Below are 14,840 nucleotides of genomic sequence, written 5' to 3' on the forward strand. Positions count from 1 at the left end.
CCACTGAATGACCCTGGGACGCAGACCTTGTGGAACGTAATAGAGGTTGGGGGGGCAGTTGGTAGGAGCTGGGTCTTGGATCTGTTCCCGTTGGATTTCCTCCATAATATCCCAGGTAATTGGGGCAATGATTATGGATGGAGGAAGAATGTATACTGGGGTATGATTGTCTATGAGAAGTTCATACTGCCTGGACAGAGCATCTGCTTTGCTGTTTTTACTTCCTGGGCGATAAGTCACTGTGAATTGGAAGCGCGTGAAGAAGAGGGACCAGCGAGCTTGGCGTGGGTTGAGTCGTTTTGCACTTTTAATGTACTCCAGGTTTTTGTGATCTGTAATCACCTGGAACGGGTGGACTGCTCCCTCTAGCCAGTGCATCCACTGCTCTATAGCTGCTTTCATCGACAGGAGTTCCTTATTCCCCACATCATAGTTTTGCTCGGCTGCCGTTAACTTCCTCGAAAAGAATGCACAAGGGTACAGTTTACCCGGTTGACCATGGCGCTGGGAGAGCACAGCTCCAATTCCTGAGTCCGAGGCATCTACTTCCACGATGAAGGGTGAGTTGGGGTCAGGGTGCTTGAGGATGGGATCCGTGGTAAACTTAACTTTCAAAGTGTTGAACGCTTGAGTGGCCTCCTCACTCCACCTGAGTTTGGAAGGTTTCCCCTTGAGGAGTGATGTCAGAGGTGATGCAACCATGCTGTAGTTTCTAATAAACCATCTGTAAAGGTTAGCAAATCCCAGGAATCTCTGAAGTTCCTTGATGGTGGAAGGTTGGGGCCATTCCATCATTGCCTTGACCTTGGCTTCGTCCATCTTGACACCCTGATGACTAATGTGATAACCCAGGAACGATGTCTGCTTGACGTGAGACTCACATTTTTCTGTCTTGACGTACAGGTGATTCTTCAGGAGCCGCGTGAGTACGGTCTTGACATGGTTAACATGTTCTGCTTCAGACTTGGAGTAGATGAGAATGTCATCAATGTAGGCAATTACGTACTGGTTCAGCAAGTCACAGAAGATTTCATTTATGAAGGACTGGAAAACAGTTGGTGCGTTAGCAAGTCCATACGGCATGACCTGATACTCGTAGTGCCCTCTAGTGGTGAGGAAGGCAGTCTTCCATTCGTCGCTCTCCTTGATTCGAATCAGGTTGTATGCACTTCGTAGATCGAGTTTGGTGTATATCCTTGCTTCACAGAGCTGTTCCAGAGCTGAAGGATCCAATGGCAGAGGGTAGCGGAATTTTACTGTGACATTGTTTAATCCTCTATAATCAATACAGGGCCTGAGTCCTCCGTCCTTTTTCTCCACAAAGAAGAACCCTGCTGCAGCTGGAAAAGTAGAAGGTTGGATGAATCCGGAACTCAGGGCGTCCTCAACATAATCTTCCATGGCTTGGGATTCAGTTCGGAACAGTGGGTAAACACGACTCTTGGGAGGCATGGCATTGGGGAGTAAATCAATACTACAGTCCCAGGGATGATGAGGTGGTAGTTGTGTTGCCTTAGTTTTGCTAAAGACCTCTGCCAGGTCATCATAACAGGGGGGAATATTGACAGTCTTGGTACTTGTGGGACTTTCAATACTAGTGGTATAGCATGGCTGGGGAACTGACGAGAAACAGTGACTTTCACAAAAGGCTGACCACTTGATCAACTCACCCTGATGCCAGGATAGGACGGGGTCGTGAACAGACAGCCATGGGAATCCTAGGATGACATCATGCTTAGGGGAGTTAACGACGTAGAGGGATATGGACTCCTGGTGAAATAATCCTACTTGCAATGTAAGGGTCTTGGTTTGCTGAGTTATTCCAGTTTCAATTGCTGTGTCGTTGATGGCTTTGATCTTAATGGGTGGGTTACATGGTTGGACGGGTAAGTTGCACTTCCTGACGATATCCTCATGAATGAGATTTAATGCAGCTCCAGAGTCGATCATTGCTGTTAACGATATGGACAGTTCTTCAGTTTTCAAGGTAAGGGGAAGTTTGAAGGATTGATTACTAGGCAACGATAAATGTTCCATATTTACCATAACAGGGTTCTGGGCTTTGTGTGGGCATCTCTGGCAACGATGGCCAATGGTGATGGCGATGGACTTTCGGGGGCGGGACTTGGGCGCTAAACATGCTGATTGGTTGAGTTCACGCAGCATTGTGATTTCAACCACCATTTATTCAGATCATTTTCTAAATATTACTGTTATTGTGTAATGAAATTTAATTTTAAAAGTATTTCAGTCGAGAATGTAGTTGTTGAAAACTCAAATCGGTGGTTTAATTATAAAGACAGCGCCTATTTAAAAAAGTGTTTCGCTGATTTTGGAGACGGTCAGCTCCATGCGATCAGCGGGAGCTCAGAGCTCATATGTATCCGCCTAGAGCTGTCTCAACTCGGCTTGTCCTTCTGAGATTTGCCGCTGACTCTGATGTCTCTTTAATGGTTAAACATAAAATATAATTCGTTTTGGGTAAATCTAAGTGTGTTCACACAAGACGCGACTTGCACGAATAAATCTCGCTATTCACGCGTAGTTGGATACTTGAACATTTTGAGTTTATTCGCTTCATTCGCTTCATTCATATATATAGATATATATATATATATATATTTTGTTCAATTTTAGATTGTTATAGTTTTCTTGATTTCAAATGATAAATGGAGCTTGCCTCCAAAAGGAATCCCTGTCTAGTTGCTGCATTCTCATTACACTATACCACAACACTTGTCTAATCACAAACAACTATTTTTACTATACTATTGTGAGTGTATTTGCAATAGGATATAATTAGAATGAATGTACAAATGTTTGCCATAAGTATTCTAGTCTTAACATATAAATAATATTTTTATTTAACAAATACAAATTATGATTTACTATGTTGTGCACAAAATAACACACCAAAACTTTTGGTCATTGTATAGAACATATATTTATACAAAATAAATAAAATCAAATAAAAAAAATAGATATATAAACTATATACAAAGAACATTTACAACTATTTACATGCAGGAATAAAAAGGATCTTGCTTGGAAGAGGGAAGAGTGAGGGCCAAAGTGAAGGAGAGGAGAAAGGAGAGAAAGTCTGGTTCATTGCCTGCAGAGATTGCTTCCTCTTTTTAAAAACTAATCTTGAGGCTCCAATTGTTCCAGATTAAGCAGAACTGTGCTGCTTTCATAAATTAATTTATGTTTTTGAAATTTGACGAATTCTTTCGTTTGAGGCGGCAACTTCTGCAGGGAAGGGACCAGACTCAAGAGGAAGAGCTCATCCTCTGAGCGTGGAGTTGGCGATGGAGCTACAGGACAGGTCCAGAGAGCTTCTAGGAGCTGACGCTCCACCTCCGAAGGGTGCTCCCTACGTCTTCTCTGAGCTCTTCTTCTTGATGGTGCTGTATCAAATGATAGCACATTTTGTACAATGAGAAGGCAGAAAAGGATTAAACTCATTCACAAACCATCAGTGTTGTGTGAGGCTATGAGTGCTTACTGTAAATATAATATGCATGTAAACATGGTCATTATTGCCTGTACACACCTGTGGGTACAGCAGCAGATGTTGAAGGGCCGGCAGTGGAAGCAGAAGCAGCAGCAGGTTCTGGCAGAGGAGACCCAGACTCACAGCCGTCAAAAGAACCAGTTGGCTCTGTCATGACAAAATTAAATATAAATATTATTATAAATATTAATATCATTACACACATTGCACATTACACCAGACAGAGAGAAATTAATTTAGACTTTTCATCATAAAAAACAACATATATGCCCTGTTGTGTTGCTTCACTTGTCAACACACCTCCTGTCTCTGAGTGCCCTGCTGCTGCTTCTTCTGTCTCGCCCTGGTCCTCGGGGTGCTCGTACCCTGCGGCCTGATTCTCCTCATCCCCCCTCTCCATTTCCTGCTTGTCTCCCGTGGGGAGACGAAGGGGTCGAGGAAAGACAGGACCGCAGAGTACTTCCATTTTTTCCCTGACCCTCCTCCTGACCCTGCTGCTGACCCACTCCCCTTCTCTGTCTCCTTTCTCCTCTCTTTTAAATGTGTTTCCCTCAGACTCTTCCACTTCTTTCTGCACACTTCCTCTGAATAAACACGTCAACTCAATATGTATATATAGCTAAAATTCAGGTTGTCTATTCCCGTCTTTGCATTGACTTAACATTGAAATCACTCGCACCAGACGCTCTATTCGCGTCTGGTGTGAATGCACCATTAGGTAATCTTTGGTCTGTATTCAATTTATCTGTGTTAAAATAAAAAGAGGCAACTGATATATACAGTGATTTCATTTTAATGTCTGTATATATACATATTTCCCTGAGCTAAGTGCATTTCTGCGACTATTATTATGTTTAAATGAAAACGAAAGGAGGCATGGTATTTCATATCATATTTCGTCTTATTGTTAACATACAGTGACAAGTACGCTGCTGTTTGCAGAAGTTGACTGATGTTATCAAGTACGCTGCTGTTTGCAGAATTACTGGATTTACGTCGTCGCGGTCATCACACGCCAGAGTCGAATGCGCAAGGTCTGAACTACCGAGGATGCAAGTCCGAAATTTGCATACTTTGTATTGAGAAACGCGCGCAGACCTACGTCACCAGACTATTTACCTAATCTTCCCAGTACTTTAGACCGCGGTGGAAACGCAGAAAGCAACAGGTCTTGTAGTTCCTGGGTTCCTAGGGGAAAAAAGTTCCTGGTATCCTACAATTGTTCCGGGCAATTTCGGTGGAAACGCGGCACATGGTACTTGACGTTGTTTCGACGTTGAATCAAAGTTGAAATGCCGACTGGGTAACCATTAGCAACATAAAATCATCATCAGTTAAGAAATAATAAATAATATATCGAATTCTGTCGAGTATAAAGTGATTAGAGCAGAAATACAAAGTGCACTGCTGAAAAAAAAAACAATAGAAACCATTACAGAATTTGTAATGGTTTTAATGGTTCTAATGGGAATTCTGTTGGTTTTAATGGACACTGCAATGGTCTCTATTGGTAATTTGCTTTCTTCTATTGGTGGCATGTATTGTCCATTGGATACCATTAAGGACCAATAGAACACCTTTGGAAACTTCTGGTGGTATCTACTGGACACCAGTATGAAACATTTTGACTCCAATAAACTTAGTGGTTTCCTTGGAAAACTGTAATGGTCCTAGTGGGTACTGCTGAAAATAAATAAATAAATAAATGAACACACAAACAATAGAAACCATTACAGAATTTGTAATGGTTTTAATGGTTCTAATGGGCATTATGTTGGTTTTAATGGACACTGTAATGGTCTCTGTTGGTCTCTATTGGTAATTTGCTTTCTTCTGTTGGTGGCATGTATTGTCTATTGGATACCATTAAGGACCTATAGAACACCTTTGGAAACTTATGGTGGTACCCACCCAGCACCACATGTCATTTGGACATCGTTTTTTGGGCTAAATCAACTTGGCCCGTCATGGCCTTCTTTTAGATCAAAAATTGACGTTGAAAGTTGGTCTTTGCTTGGTTCGTCGGATTTGGTCCAAATTTAGCCCAAAAATAGATGTTGAAAACTAGGCTTTGTTTGGTCTATCTAATTTAGTCCAAATTTAGCAGATGCACGTTTATTTCGGACCACATATAACCCTAACATCTAGCCATGAACATAAATGTAGCAAGTGAAGAAATAGATTCGACATCTGACTGATGCACTGTTAAATATATTGAAATATATTTTGAAAATAAGTAAAAAATGTGTAAATGTGTACGAATATTCATGTGTTTTTAATCAATGTTTTTTTTCAAGGCTAACTACAAGAGACTTGAGCTTATTTATGAAAGTTTGGGCTTTTATTGTCATCTTGTGTGTAGATGAGCTCTCTCTCTCTCTCTCTCTCTGTATATATATCAACGGATGAATGAAAGTAAGCTAATTAATTTAACCACTGTACAGTTAACGTAACCGGATAACCTTACATCACTTACATAGAGCGTGAAAATGGGATGAAACCTTCAGGTTTTGATCTTTCATGGTAAACACATAAATACCACTTGTTCTGTGATTTCAGAAGTGTCAGAAAAAAACCCTCTATGACACAGGAGAAGTTCCTGATTTTAAAATTTCTGAAGGGAGCTGCTGACAGAGATAATGAAAACACACACATATGTGTGTGTGTGTTTGTGTGTGTGTGTGTGTGTGTGTTTGTTTGTTTGCTTGTTAGTTATTTTGATGTCCACACTGTAGGAGCATTACTAAATTAGTAAAAATCTAAAAATGTTTTTTTGTATATTCTGTAAATTATTATTTTTATTTTCTGCATTTCCCCTCTGCTATAGTTTATTTATAATAAACCTGGCATTGTATAATAAATGTTGTCTCTGTGACAGTATGTTTATGTTCTAGGTTCTTCCATGCTGATGGCTGTGCCCTGGAGTTGGAGCGTATCTCCTGTCGAAGAACATTTTTAGACACATGAATAGTAAGTAATACCTCAAACATACACTACCATTCAAAAGTTTAAGGGTCAGATTAGTCATTTATTTGAAAGAAATCTTTTATGCTCACCACTGTTGCATTTATTTGATTAAAATACAGTAAAATAGTAATATTGTGAAATTTCCATTTTTTTAAATAACTATTTTCTATTTCAGTATGTTTTAAAAAGTGATCAAAGCTGAATTTTCAGCATCATTACTCCAGTATTCCGGGTTACATAATCCTTCAGAAATAATGCTTTGTGAAAACAAGAATAAATTAAATTTTACAATATATTCACATAGAAAACAGTTATTTGAAATTTTAATAATTTCACAACATTACTGTTTTTATTTATGATCAAATAAACGCAGTTTTCTTGGTGAACATGAGACTTATTTCAGAAACATAAAAAACTGACCACAAACTTTAATAACACAAGGGATTCAAATATTAGTCCATTCTAATAAAGTGCAAGAAGTGCTTAAAAATATTAATGTAAATATTATTTTTTTCCTTTGGTGTCGTTGCGCCGTCTAGTGTAGACACAGTGTCAGTGATGTAGATTCCTATTCTCTATCTGCAAGCTACACACTCTTACATTGTGTCTACACTGGATGCGACAAAGTGACCGTTAAAAATCATTTGAACTTTGTGTCAGTACATCATAAATAGAACGAGGCATCAGTTTATGGTCGGTGATTTGTTGTGTCATGCCGTGCCACATCCAGTGTAGACAGCATCACTGATTATAATAGGCTCTGTTGTATTTCGTTGCACCGTCTAGTGTAGACACAATGTTAGAACTCTTATTAAATATCATTACATATGATGCATGTAAGATGCCATTTATCACTGATATATCTTTTCTATTTTATAGACTGAAAATCATCGATAAACCACAAGGTAATTGTAACATATTTCAAGAATATTAATAAGAATAAATAAAAATGCATCTGTGACTTAATATTCCTTCTTATTTTTCAGTGGGTTGAAAGTTCTCATTAAACATAGCTTTCTTCTCATCTTTGTGCTTTTTCAGACGTTGTGCATATCTCTGAATCAAATTTTTTAACTTTAACTTTGTTTAACTTTTTAACATCATAATATTGGTTGTCTTCTTTCTTTTTTCAGAGTTTAGCTCCAACCCTAATTAAGCAGACCTGAGCAGCTGATCAAGGATCAGCAGAGACTCTGCAGAACATTGGTCCTCCAGCCCAGGACTGGACACCAGTGTTGTAAGTCATCAATCTAGAAGTAATCCTGCCTCTTTGAATGGTCATGTTCAGAACATATAGCAGGAGATCTCAACATTGTCTCTCAAGGTCCACTTACATGCAGAGTTTTGCTCCAACCTGCAGTGCACCTGAACACATTAATCAAGGTCTTCAGTTTTACTAACTATTAGTGTTGTCACGGTACCAAAATGTCAGTATTCTTTTCCAATACCAGTGAAAATCCACGGTTCTCAGTACCAATTTCAGTACCAAAGCAAAACACAAAAACATGCTAATTAATTTTTTTTAATTATTAATATTAGCCGCACTTATGCTAACAATTAACTACTCTAATAACAGCGTTCATTTCAATCCGACATTCAAATTACAATTATATATATCCTGATAAATATACACAGAATGACAGTCACTTTAGAAAACTTTAACCAGATTCGAATTCAAACTGGTGTAGCTCAGTCATTTTTTTGTCAGATTCCAACAAATCATACATAATTTTGAAAAAAAACAAAACAAACTCAACTCAACTCATTTTTGCTCATTGTGACTCATTTTGCCAGCACAGGTCACATATGCTACTTAATTTCCACTTGAGAGTGGTCAGATTTAAAGTCTGAGATTAGTCCATCAGTTCTTGAATTTCATTTTTTGTTTATATGTGTGTGTGTGTGTGTTCCAAACAAGAGTGTCTGTCTCAGAAGCTGAAGAAAAGAGGCCACACCTCAGAGGAAATAAGTGCCTCCTAAGTGTACGGAAACACCTGGCTGAGAAGATCAGTGACATAAACCAGATAAAACTGTCAGTGGTAAGTATTTACATATCCATATCCGAATGTAATTGTTACAACCTCTTATCAAATAATGACTCGAAGTGAATAGAGACTATGTACCATAAAAAGTAGACAACGTAATTATTCAAGCCAATTTGTGACCCTGGACCACAAAACCAGTTATAACGGTAAATTTTTTGAAATTTATATTTTTATATCAGTGATAATAATAAGTAAGTTTTCCATTGATGTATGGTTTGTTATGGTAGGACAGTATTTGGCCGGAATACAACTATTTGAACATCTGGAATCTGAGGGTGCAAAAAAATCAAAATATTGCAAAAAATATTTAAAGTCCAAATCAAAGCATGTTATTAATCAAAAATTAAGTTTTGATACATTTATGGTAGGAAATTTACAAAATATATTCATGGAACATGATCTTTACTTAATATCCTAATGATTTTTGGCATAAAAGTAAATCATTTTGACCAATACAATGTATTGTTGGCTATTGCTACAAATATACCTGTGATACTTATGACTGGTTTTGTGATGCAGGGACACAATTATTCACTCACTCATAACAACAAACAACACTGAACGACACCTAAACCATTGAGATATGCAACATAGCGGACAATAATTATTGACAACAGAAAAGAAGGAATAACAAAAAAGAAAATATAAAGACTGTCTGCGTGTCTTTCTCACAAACAATTAATTACTTCAAAAACAGCAAAAATATATATGCATCTATTAAAGCAGCACATGAGTATGGAACAGTGATCAAACTGACTTGGAACCTGTATTCCAAGAATTCCAAGAAGAATCCAGTATCCAGACAGACCATGGAATAACTAACAGTAACTAATGGAACCTTATTCTAAAGTGGAATTGTTTTAAAATATGTTCTAGAGTGTTTCACTGTGGTCTGTTACTGTGGGAACATCGGCTTTACATTTCTAGCTCCTACACATGACGTTGAACAAAACAAACTGTGGTTGGTTTACTCATGAAAGTTCACATCCCGTCAAGAACTTGAATCTGCTCAAAGTGCCCCCAAAGTGTTGGACGAATTTAAGCATGATGATGTTTTGTCAACAACTAAGTTTTTGCAACTTTTTTGAGATATAAATATATTTATGGATAATCTCACATACTGGTAATGTGGTTTAAGTGGTACATTGTCCTAATGAATTTTCCTTCTCTTTTGCAGGTCTAAGACAGCTACAATGAAGCCACAAACACAGTTCATAGTTCCTGTATTTCTATAATGCATTAATTAATAACAATAATTAAAAAAAAAGTAATGTAAAGGTTTTGTGTTAATTCCAGCTATGTTGAGTATTCTGTGAATAATTTTGATTTTAGGTGCATATTCTTAATTCTGTGCAAAACAACCTGAACTGTTAGCTATTGAAATGTTGGTGTGTAGTTTAAATAAATAAAAATGATATTCTTGACAAAACCTGTGTATAGTTGTATTAATACTTTAAATTATTTAATTAATTAATTAATGGCCTAATTACCAGCTATCAGGTAAAAATTCAAATCAGAACAAATTATTAACTGCGACGGAAACGATTAAATATGTCCAAATAAAGACCAATACAAACTTGTAATGGAACCATCAGAACCATTAAAAAACTGTGACGGAAACGATTAAATATGTCCAAATAAAGACCAATACAAACTTGTAATGGAACCATCAGAACCAGTAAATAACGGTGATGGAAACCATTAAATATGCAAATCGTGACCAATACAAACTTGTAATGGAAACCTATACAAGCCAATAAATCCTAATGGAATATGCCCAAAACACACTACACGTAATGGAAACCATTTGGTAATGGTTTTAATGGTTAATTGCTGATGGTTTGTAATGGAAACCATTAGAATTTCTGTAAAGGTTTCTATTGTTTTTTTCAGCAGGGTGAAACAACGGAAGAGAGATCGTAACAACAATAAAGGACGACTTACCAAGGACGATTAAAACATTCACTATAGGCTACTTCCACAAAACTGCATTATTCATTTTTACTGCTGTTGGTCTGAAAAGAAAATGGACAGGGTAAAGGGACGTTAATTAAATGGAAATAAAAGCTATATAAAAACAGAATAAACCGAAAGTAAGCCGTTGCTCAGAGGCGTCAAGCCCATTCAGAGTGAAGGGGCACGTGCCCCCTCAGATTTTTGAGCCAAGTGAATTTTGAATGCAGCTTCCAAAAGACAAAAAAAAAAAAAAAAAAAATGCCGGTTAATATTTTCTGTATTAAATACAGTTTGATTACAATCACACCGGCGTGAGAAGGTTCAGCGAGTCATATCATCCGCTGCTAAATTCAGATCTGTGTTCGCTGAGCCAGAGACAGACGCGTTTTTACAGTGTTGCGAATTATAACCAATCACACAAGATTCTGTTGAACTGATGAATGCAGTGACCAATCAGAGGTGTTCCGATGAGTGGTGCTTCTTTCACTCGCTCGCTGACTGAATAGGCTACCTCTTTCTGGAGAATTCTCTCATCAGAAATAACAAAGTGCAAATATGTGTACGAATCTGTAAGATATTAATTTCACAGTGTAAACAGCTTCAGTGATTTTTTTTATTAACTTTTTATTATTTTTAACATATAACAAATAACCTAATATATCCATTCAGAATAAAACGCAAGAACAACAACAACAGACACATAATCAATTTACAAATTCCAGTAAGAGAAAAAAAAAGTTTCAGTGATTTTAATTGGAGCTTTTGAGAGTGCTCTAACTAGACTTTCAGTGAAAATGTTCTTTGATAACGTAACTTGCAATGTTTTTATTCACATTAACTTGCAATGTTAAATTCACATTAAATATAAACTTGGTCGTATTAAAATATGTACAACTGTCAGATCAGCAGTCTTCCCCATGATTGTGTAGCCTAGTGCAGTGGTTCCCAAACCTGTCCTGGAGGCCCTCCTGCCCGGCACATTTTGTATGTCTCCCTAATCAGACACACCCAATTTAGTTCTGCGCAGTCTCTACTAACGAGGTGATGAGTGGAATCAGGTGTGTTAGATAAGGGAGAAATACAAAAGGTGCAGGGCAGAGGGGCCTCCAGGACAGGTTTGGGAAGCACTGGCCTAGTGCACCAAACTGAGACCATTTTGAAGGCTCAGGAAACCTTTGCAGGTGTTTTGAGTTGATTAGCTGATTGGCATGTCATCGTATACCATAACAAAAACCCACCAATTCACAATCTCAATATATATATATACACATATAAGATGATAAAAGAAGAATGTGTTAAATGGTTAAAGTCTAATAAGAGGCAGAAGAGCATTTATATGAAACTATACATCATGCATAAAGAGCGTGTACTGGGAGGATCAAACTCTGTTGTGGGAGGATTCATACACTAGCTTGAGAGTTTTGATGCACAGTCTTACAAGATTTCACTGAACAACTGAAGAAAATGGTTTGCACATTTGTTTTGTTCTGTTTGTGCTGGTGGTGTTTGACTGGTAAATTATAAAAAGCATTTTTATGGCTTCATTTCTTTTCATGTTCATTTAACATTAGTTGCAAACTGCAACTGATTTCAGCTTTGTAAACCTTTGTTTTTATCTGATCATATGTCTTCTCCAGGTGTGTTTGGTGAGTCATTATCAGTGATGGAGGGAGATTCTGTAACAATACAAATAATGTTACTACAATACATGAAAACGACGACATACTGTGGAAATTTGGAGCTGAAAAATCTCTCATAGCTAAAATCAACAGCGAGAACCAAATCTTCCCTGATAAGAGATCAGAGACAGATTGAAGCTGGACAGACAGACTGGATCTCTGATCATCACAAACATCACAACTCAACACATAAGTAAATATGAAGTAAAGATTAGTGGAGCAAGACGAACAAAAAAAACATTCAGTGTTTCTGTCTTTAGTGAGTAACAAAATGGTTCAGTCTTTAAACATTCTTTATTAAGTAAAGGAAAATATCAGGTTCAATAAAAGTTAAGTTTATGCAGCTGCTTTTTCAGTCACTCATCCCTTTAGAAAGAAAGAAAGAACTTAGATTAATTCTCTGGTTAAAATTGGGGTATTATTTGAGCTGTAAAGTGTTTTAAATCATTGCTACGCCGTTTTAGGGTGTGGGTATTATGGTGCAAATGCTATGAACTTAGGATAAATTGTACTAGAACCACAAAATATGGTAATGTTTAATTATTTTATATCTCCATTTGACAGGGACACTCACCTTGTGTCAGCAAACTACACCAAAAACAAGATTGTTGTGTACATTGTGGGTGATGTGACTCTCTCCTATTTTTCAGCCCATCTTCCCAATCCTAACATTACCAGAGAATTTTTACAAAACTCATCATCATCAGACTCAAAATGTTCATTATTGTGTTCAGTGGTGAATGTGGGTGATGTGACTCTCTCCTGGTACAAAGGAAACAGTTTATTGTCCAGCATCAGTGTGTCTGATCTCAGCATCAGTCTCTCTCTACCTCTGGAGGTGGAATATCAGGATAAAAACAGCTACAGCTGTGTGATCAACAATCCCATCAGCAACCAGACTCAACATCTGGACCTCACTCTACTCTGTCAGCCAAGTTCAGGTATGTCATCAGTGATATACAAGTTATATAGCACTGAACACTGTTATATAGCACTCTCACTAATGGCTCATTTTGTTCATTTCAGATCAGGGCCCACCTTTAGTGTACATAGTGTTGCTATCTGCTGCTGGATCTCTGTTGATCGTAGCTGCAGTCCTGATGTGCTGCATCTGCAGGAAATATAGAAAAACAGGTCAGCGTAGCAAGCAATTCAAAAATATTATTAAGACACAAATGTCAAAATAATTTTGAAACTTTATCATTTTAACACATCTGTGATTATTGTTAATGAAGTCCAGACACAGGAAGAAGACAGAACTGATTCAGCATTGTGTAAACCAACAACTCGAAAAACGGTAAGATCCTTCATGAGTGTGTTGCAAGAAAATGCATTGCAGTCAGTTAGTCTGATTGAAGCTTGATGTTTGAAGTTTTGTGTGCAATATGCATCAGGCGGTCAGTGAACAGACCTGGGTGATCTATCAGCCCAACCGTCATCAGTATTACCTTCAGTATAGGGAGCAGATCAAAAGAAGAGTATGTTTTTATGCGCTTTTATGTGTATGTGCTGTTTGCACATCAGTTTTTTCCATTTTGCATGTCTATTTGCATATTGCAGACCTAAAAAAAGAATGATTCAAAAAAGTATTAAAGTATTTTTTGTAGTTTAATTAATCAGTTATTTCTGATGTACTTTTTTTTATATACCGTACAGACTATAGAACAATTCTTTATAAAACAATAGTGGATTTAATATAAAAATGATCATCTAATGTAAAAATTTTGCCTGTTTTTAGCATGTTTTAATGTAACCTTCTTTAAATACTTCAAGAGTAATTTATGGCATTTTATATTATTTATTTAAAATAATTAAGCCATTTTATGTCTATGCTTGTGTTGTTTAGTACGGTCCAGTTGAGTAATGCAAAACTTTTTAGAGAGCGTAATAATCTAATTCAATTGTTAAAGAAGGAATAAGTAGCTATAATTATTTAGATTTTTAGGTATTATCATTACTTATTAATTTTTATAGTTTCTTACCCAAAACAGCTGTCAACTCTTATTGTTTTTTTTTGTTTTTTTGCCGTGATGGAGACACATGAGCATGGTGCTTGAAGTGGAGCAAATAATGAGAGCTCGTCCTCCATCAATCGCTCTTTTATTAAATGTTCTGAACTTGTAAATCTGCTTAGAACACAGGCGCCAATTTGTAAACAACTTGTAGATTGTAGATTCATTTGTAGATCGCACACAGCGCTGTCACGGAGTAGTTACGGAGATGAGAACCAATAAAAACTAACACGTCCGATTTAATTAAATTTAAGAGTTATTTTTAAATTTAAATATACGTTCACACACTGTGATTATCATAACACTGTAGGACATCATTTATTTGAACAAAAGCCGGTAACAGTGGACCTCAACTCAACAATAACAACTTTATGTAAATTAACATCGACTAACTGTAGATGTGTGTAAACAGTGATCCTTCACCAAACAGCCCACTGCAGCAGATTAACTCTTATGAAAACACCAGAGCTGGGTAAATTACTTAAAAATGTAGTCCCCTTACTAATTCCATTGTAGTTAACGTAATCCATTACATTAAAAAATTTTGGTAAAAGACTACTTTTTGATTACTTTTGACCTAACTCATTTATCACATTGATTTAAATAAGATAATTTTGTGCCATATTTGATAGAAAAAATAGGCTACAAGAAATATATATTCCATTTG

At 36.9% G+C, this 14,840-nt stretch overlaps 1 long non-coding RNA gene across 1 annotated transcript; it reads left to right on the plus strand.

Annotated features, from left to right (window-relative positions):
* Positions 1–7,613: 7,613 nt before the first annotated feature.
* LOC109046418 lies at positions 7,614–9,957 on the plus strand. Its single transcript, XR_006162224.1, has 3 exons — positions 7,614–7,718; positions 8,400–8,520; positions 9,704–9,957. It is a non-coding gene; the product is annotated as an uncharacterized LOC109046418 (long non-coding RNA).
* The last annotated feature ends 4,883 nt before the right edge of the window (positions 9,958–14,840 follow it).

This window comes from Cyprinus carpio, chromosome A17 (assembly GCF_018340385.1).
Source record: "Cyprinus carpio isolate SPL01 chromosome A17, ASM1834038v1, whole genome shotgun sequence".
Lineage (NCBI taxonomy): Eukaryota > Metazoa > Chordata > Actinopteri > Cypriniformes > Cyprinidae > Cyprinus > Cyprinus carpio.